General features: G+C 41.1%; 1 long non-coding RNA gene across 1 annotated transcript; it reads left to right on the top strand.

Annotated features, from left to right (window-relative positions):
* Positions 1–1,639: 1,639 nt before the first annotated feature.
* LOC120677481 lies at positions 1,640–2,352 on the top strand. Its single transcript, XR_005676343.1, has 4 exons — positions 1,640–1,686; positions 1,764–1,842; positions 1,924–2,025; positions 2,114–2,352. It is a non-coding gene; the product is annotated as an uncharacterized LOC120677481 (long non-coding RNA).
* The last annotated feature ends 4,110 nt before the right edge of the window (positions 2,353–6,462 follow it).

Genomic DNA, 6,462 nt, shown 5'->3' with positions numbered 1-6,462 from the left:
TTAACAGAGGTGTTTGTTTTTTGTGTACGCCTCAGATACCTTTTTTAAGTGCCTCGCAAAATCCAAAATTGTAGTAGTGTCATTGATTCATTCAATTTATTATTATTACTTCCAATGTTTATTTAAAAATGATTTATGTTGACAATTGTTTGATGTTAATAAATGAAATGTGAACCCAGATGAGTCGGCAATGGATGTACATGACGGACCGGTGTTCAATGGAGTTCATCGATGGTGTGCATGAATCCATAAAAGTTGCTGAGAACCACAAGTATGGTGGTTTCGTTCGCTGTCCATGCAAAAACTGTAAGAATGAGAAGGATTATCGAGCAAACCAGAAGAACAGCAACACGACGTGCCTCCACATCAGAAGTAAATGTTATGGACAGAACCCAAGAACTTGTAAAGAAATATGCCTTGAAAAAGATGGCCCTTGCCTTTGCAACTTTCAAGAAGAAGTTGTACACCAATTACATCAAGAAGGATAAGGAGCCGAACTGGGACGATCTTCCTCAGGTGACCCTCAAAGAAGAAGCAAAAAAGGTCGAAAGGAAATTGACCTATGAGAAGACCGCTGAGGAGTTGGAAGAGGAGACTGCTTGATATGTAAAAGAACAGTTGAAGTCTAAAGTCCCCCCGCCGAAGGCAAAGGTACCTCTGGAATTAGGGAAAAAGCTTCTCGCAAACCTAGACAACCCACCAAAACCAAAAAGCTTACCCTCGGACTATGATCGTACTCTGACAAAGGCACACAAGGTGAGAAATCAGAAGAAATGTGGCAAGACCATTCCTCAGCTTGGCACACAACAAAAAGAACTCACCTCCGGGTGCCAGGGTTGCCAGTCCAACACCAGGCGGACATACAGCACCAGGCGGACCTACAGGCGGCGATATTTCTTTCCGAAACTGGATTAATGCTAGAGCGGGCAACGGGACAAGAGGAGGCGGATATCCTTGTCGCTCCCGTTCTTACTCCATTCGAGCATGGAAAACCTTTTGTCACAGAGGAACAGGAGATGTGTCTAGGCACGTAGATGTTCAGTTTGCATAGATGGTACCTGCGAATGTCGAAGGACGAAGGGAAAATGTTTTTAGTCAAGTATCGTGACCATGATTTCTTCTGCGGGGAGGACGACTTCTGGGTGTACTTCGAAGATTTATATCACATTTACCATCGACAAGCCCTCGACGCCTCTATCATCACTATTTGATTTCTGTAAGTATCACTTACCTCTATATTAATACTTTTTTATAACAAGAATGTAATTACTTGTGTGCATTATATAATTTCTATTGTATCGTTTAGACATGAGCTTCAAAATAGACAAAAAGAAGGATAGCACCATCAGATCGGCTTTATGTCTCTGTTGCTAGTCAACAGAAAGTGCTCAACGAAAATTACACGGAAACATGCCAAAACATGTACGATTCGTTGACTAGGAAAAATTACAAATCATATATATACATACCATACAACTATGGGTAAGCCTTGGTCGTCTCAATCCTCTGTTATATTTCTAATCAAATACTAAGTCGTCTAATTTATGTATGTATATATTCTATCTATATCTGCAGTTATCATTGTGTTTTACTCATACTTGCTGTAGAGACCGGCAATCTTGTAGTGTTTGACTCAATGAGAAAACCAAAGTCTGCAATCCAACATATCATAGACCCCTTGAACAGGTAAGTTCAGTTTGCACGATCAAATCCTTTTTCAGTTAATAACAATTGTTGAATATCAAACTTAACTTTGAGCGCAGGGTGTGGAAAAAATTTGTGAAAATGAACAAAGGACGTGATCAATGGAGGCACGAACTGAATGTTAAAATGGATTATCCGGTATATTGATTCACGAACATTTGTCTAGTTAAGTAATCCCAAATCGTTCTGTATTGAGTAATTTATTTGTTTCTCCTTAAGTGTGCGAGACAAAAATAAGGAACTGATTGGTGCGGGTACTACATATGCGACTTCTTGCACATCTTGACTCCATGCGGGAAGCCTACTACGGAGGACCTAAGAGTACGTACAAACCGTTCACTAGTACATTTTCATAATTGTACTAACGCACATGATGTTAATATATCAGTCCTTTTATCCTAAATGATAGATGATTCGACTCAAGGATGAATGTTATTCTACTGATCGGATCAACGCCGTGTGCGAGCAGCTCGCCGGATTCATTTTGAACGAGATCCTGGATCCTAAAGGCGAGTTCTACCACGACGGTCACATCTATAGAGGATTTCCATCGACGTCCTGAGGGGCCCAGTAGTTGGACTATAAACATGACTTGTACATTTGTAAATATTTCTAAATGTGATGCCTTGTTGTTTGTATATTTGTAAATATAGTAGTTTCGATAATTAGCTTAATTATATGCTTGCATTTGACTTTTAGTTAGTTTCAAATATTCTGTGAAATCGAACACAACCAATGAACGTATAGTAATGTAGAGCTCGGGTACGCTTAGCAATTATAAAAAAATAAACAGTAATAAATAAAACAAATAAAATTGGATTTGGGGAAAATAGGGGGAAAGCTCATTGGTACCGGTTGGAAAGACCAGCCGGTACCAAAGGGGCTGCCAGCTTGCATTAGCGTGGCAGCCTTTTTGGTACCGGTTGGTCTTTCCAACCGGTACCAATGGATGTCTAAGACACCGGTGAAAAACCCGGTGTCCTAGACCGAGGCCAATAGTCTTAGTTTGGGGGTACCGGTTGCAAAACCAGTGCCTAAGCACTGTAAGGAAAATGGCCTCATTAAGCCATTGTTTTGTGATTTTGGTGATTGAGTAACAACACAATCAATGGGACTAATGTGTTTGTCAAGCAGACATTAATAGATCCCAAGGATGAAGCAAAAAGGCCAAGCAAAGAAAAATACGAAGAAAGAACTCATAAAAATAAAGAATTGGATGAGTTCTACAAGAATCAGTTGCACCGGTTGAACCGGTGAGCCAGCACCGGTCTATTCGGTGGGACTCGAATGCACTAGTGCCATAGCACCGGAGCAATACGCAGTGCTGGTGCCAGCAGGTCAGTGGCACCGGATGCACTGGTGGTGCCAAGATTGATGCACCTGTGCAAGCACCATGCCATGCATTAGAGAGCATGTTAAGTGGCCAAGACGAAGATCTTCAGCACTGGTTGAACCGGTGGTGCACCGGAGGAAGCACCGGTGTAATGCCGTGGCAGTTGCAAGGGAGAAGAGTTGCACCGGTTGCACCAGTGACTAGGCACCGGTCTATCCGGTGACACCACGTCAGCTGTCAGAGACCCAACGGCTACCCCATGGCGCAGAGTGACCGGATGCACCGGTGCTATAACTTTGGATACACCGGTGCATGCGCAGAAAGTTGGGTAACGACTCTAAATGGCTAGTTCGACTTGGAGGCCTATATATATGCCATCCCCCGGCCATTTGAAGCTTTGAAGGCTCGCCGGCACGTCATCGACCCTCCGACTTAGTGTGGTGCGGCGACGACAACTTTGTGCGGTGGATGTGGAGACCCCCATCCTTTGTGGAAAAACTCCTTAGTGGAACCCGGGATCAAGGTGACCATGATTGTGTTCACGGAAGAGATTTGATTGCCAAGTAGCAATATTCTTAGTGAGTGCTATAATAACGTGGATATAGGTGTGCCTTTGTGGCTAACCAAACCACGGGATAAACACCCGCATCAAGTGTTTGCTTTCTCCTATCCCTCTCTTTAAGCTTCCGCATTTCATAATAGAAATTTGTGTTCCTTTACTTTCATAGAGTAGTTTCTTAATAGAAAAGGCTATAGATTGCTAAATTCTTTTGAGATAGGGGTTTCACACTAGAACAACTATAGTTGCACATCTAGATAGCATGTTTTAGTTTAATATTGTGCAAATTATTGGAGCCATAGGTCTAAGTTTTAAGTTGCCTAATTCACCCCCTCCCCCTCTTAGGCTAGAGCGCGCTACCGGTCTTTCCAATTGGTATCAGAGCCGGGACTCACTTCTCTCACAAAGAAAGCCAATTCCATTGGCAATTTGTGTTTACCGGCTCACTTAATCTGTTAGGCTTCACCGCCTAGTGAGTTAGCTCTTTGGGGAAGGGATGGATTCTCTAGGACCTCCCCCACGTTTCGATGGCACGGGCTTCCAACGATGGAAGATTTTGATGCAATCTCACCTCCAAACAAAGGGACTAAATGTTTGGAGGGTAACTAGTGAAGGAATGAAGGGCAATAGTCAACAAGAGAAGCAATATGATGCTATAGCCAAATGTGCTATTCTAAACTCTTTTGGTGACAATGTGTTCAACCATGTGTTTGCTTGTAAAAATTCTAAGGAATTGTGGAAAACTATTAGTGAGAACCATGAAGGAACTAACGATGTTGCAAATAAAAAATATCATGTTCTCATTGATAAACTCAATAGTTTCAAGCAACTTAATCATGAAAATGCTGAAACTATGTACTCACGGTTGAATATTCTTGTGAATGAGATAAATTCTTTAGATGTGAAGAAAATTGATGATTTGGAGCTCATTCGCAAGATCCTTCACTCACTTCGAAGGCCGGAGTATGATTTGGAGATCACAATTTTTTATGAGAAAGAGATCAACACCTTGACACCAAATCAAGTCTTAAACAAGGTGATCACCCATGAGCAACGACATGACATCAAGCTAAGAGTGCCACCTTCTTCACCAACACATAGTGCACTTGCATGCAAGTAAATCAAGAAGTTGAAGAAGATGGCCATCAAGGGTAGCTCAAGTGAAGAGAAAGAAGAGGAGGCATGCTCAATCTCCTCAAGTGATTAAAAAGAGCCAATGGACCTCAACCTCTACATGCTAGTCAAGAAGATGAACAAATGCTTGCAAAAAATCAACTCAATGGGGTATATGGTTTTCCTCAAAGATGGGCCTCATCACCAACAAATGAAGGTTGAGAGAAGGTTCAAGAAGAAAAAGCAACAAAAGAAGAAGAATAAGCCCAAGCATGAGTCATTTGCCATCTTTGGTGAATGGGTTAGTGGTGGTGAAGAATCAAGTGCTAACTCAAGTGATGAATCAAGCAAGAAATTTACCACCCACACTAACATGGGATCATCATCCAACACTTGTCTCATGGCCAAAGGTATGGATAGCGACGTAAGTGATGATGACTACGATTCTCCTTCATATAAAGAACTTCTTGAACTTGTTCATGAGCACCAAAAAGTAATCAAGAAGCAAATAAATGAAATTGAAAATCTTAATGCTCTTAATGATCTTAATGCTATCTTCACTACAAATTATAAAAATTTGTAATACAAATTCAAATTGCTTAGCGAAGAGCATGAAGAGCTCAAGTTAAAAATTGAGAGCATTAATAATACTAACCATGCTTCAACTTTTTGCCTTGATAAATCTAACCATTGCAATGAGAAATACTATGAGAATGTTGTTGTAGAATCATGTGATGATCTCATTGCCAAGGAGAATGATGAACTCAAGCAAGAAGTACAAAGGCTCATGAAGGACTTGGCTAGATTGAAGGGCAAAGGCATAGAGAGCAATGTCCAACTTTCTCAAGATAACCGTGAAGACATGGTGAAGAAGCTTGAGAAGAGGTCCACCGTGACTTGCTCAAAGTGCCATCATAAAGGCCACAAGTCCAACAAGTGTTCTCAACCAAGGAAGAAGCTTTTGGATGAGAAGAACAAAAAGAAACTTACAATCAAGAGTTCTCTCATCTACACTAAGCCCAACCGGAGGAACAAAAGCCATAGCACCTCCTATGTGATCAAAAAGAAGACAAATAGTAAGGTGGTTGATCGCAAGGTTAAGAAGCAAGAAAGGAGTTGGAATCACTCCATTTGGGTGTCCAAGGATGTCATCACCAATATGAAGGGGCCTCAAATGGTGTGGGTTCCAAAGGAGACATGAAGCCCAAGGATGGCTTCGGGGGATTTAGAGGCTTGGCTACCTAGAAGATGAAGATTCAAGTTAAAAAAGCCAAGATCACATCTTGGACATTTGTTGCCCAAGTCCTCCATTAGGTAATGGTAGCTAAATTTCAATTCAAGCATCATGTAGCTCCATTGCCCTTACTAGGTTGTTTGCATTGCATCACCTAGTGTTATATATGGTGGGTTGCTTGTGCCATGATTCTAACCCATGAGCAACCTACATGGTTTGATAAGTGTGTAGAAAGCTACACAAAGTTATCCTTCATGATACATGGACTTCATGAGGTATGTATTTCATTTGTGTACCATGAGTATAAGCTATAGAGTAAACTTCTCATTGTTATCAATAACAATATGCATACATTTGATTAGTGATTCAAACACTAAATGCACACATTTAGGGGGAGTTCATCCTATGATTTATGATTTTAAGACTAACATGTTTACAAGCTTATCCTTTATAGTCTCATATTGAGACATGGTCTATGGAACTAAATTCCATATCTAAGATCATAGGCTATGTGCTCAT

Source organism: Panicum virgatum, chromosome 6N (genome assembly GCF_016808335.1).
Source record: "Panicum virgatum strain AP13 chromosome 6N, P.virgatum_v5, whole genome shotgun sequence".
Lineage (NCBI taxonomy): Eukaryota > Viridiplantae > Streptophyta > Magnoliopsida > Poales > Poaceae > Panicum > Panicum virgatum.
Note: the sequence above shows the minus strand (reverse complement) of the source record. Positions and strands in the feature narration are given on the sequence as shown.